The sequence below is a fragment of the Alosa sapidissima genome, chromosome 17 (assembly GCF_018492685.1).
Source record: "Alosa sapidissima isolate fAloSap1 chromosome 17, fAloSap1.pri, whole genome shotgun sequence".
Taxonomy (NCBI): domain Eukaryota; kingdom Metazoa; phylum Chordata; class Actinopteri; order Clupeiformes; family Clupeidae; genus Alosa; species Alosa sapidissima.
The window spans coordinates 6,288,447-6,289,495 of record NC_055973.1 but is presented as its reverse complement, the minus strand read 5'-3'; positions in this window follow the sequence as shown (position 1 = coordinate 6,289,495).

Here is a 1,049-nt window from a genome sequence, read left to right as displayed (position 1 = left end):
GGCGCATGCGCGGAATATAAAAGAAACATTGACGCATAGTGGGTAAAAAAACTGCTACATAATAAAATGTACAGCAAACATGGAGAACAAGGATAGCAGAGCATGTTAGATATTATTCCAGCAACCACCCGTCAGATATTTAGTTAAAGGAAAATACATTTAGGAAATGCATCCATAAACTTCAACAATTGAAGTCGTTGGATAGGTTACAACTTAAAGTTAAATAAAATATAGCCTATAAAAACGATTCTAGGTTAGGCCTATCACCGCGAGGCCTGCGAAACAATCAGATCCAATAGTAAATTCTGAAGGGAATTGTCCTTTAATTTACAAAGTTAGGAAATATATTTTAAGATATGCTGTAGGTTTAGGCCTATGAACTTCATTCAGGAAATATTAATACAATTAATACCCAATTAATTAATTAATAGCCTACCTAATTAATTAGGTCTCTGTTTAATTTCAATCAACAAATATGGATAACAGAAGGTCTAGATAATTTTGCATAAAGTTTTTTTTGGCAGTGGTAGGGTCAGATGACAACTTGAAAATAATAATAGATTTCCCCCCTGTTGTTTTACCTCCTATTGCATTATTTTCCCGTCAACCTTTTTGATCTCGTAGACCTACACCGACTTAGTCAATGCTTTGATTAGATGCTTTGAGCTTATCCAATGGCACATTTTTATGGGTTTATTAGAACTGTGGACTAAAAGGCCACCCATAGCCTAGGCCTGTCTGCACACAGTACTTAAAATCAAGCACAAATGGCACGTAAATATGCATTTACATCCATATTTACATTTTATTTATTATATCATCATATCATTCACTCATATTTTGACAGAAGGTGGGAAAACAACGAAGAAGATCAGAAGACTCATCGTCTGCAAATGATAGACGTTTTGTTATGTTTTGTTATCAAATTTAAATAGACTATATACGGTACGATGTTTGTTGGTTTAACTTCATTTCACCAAAGTTCATAAACTACGAAAACATAGCAATCACTCTCGTGAAAAAACAACGAGAAAGAAAGAGACGTCTAC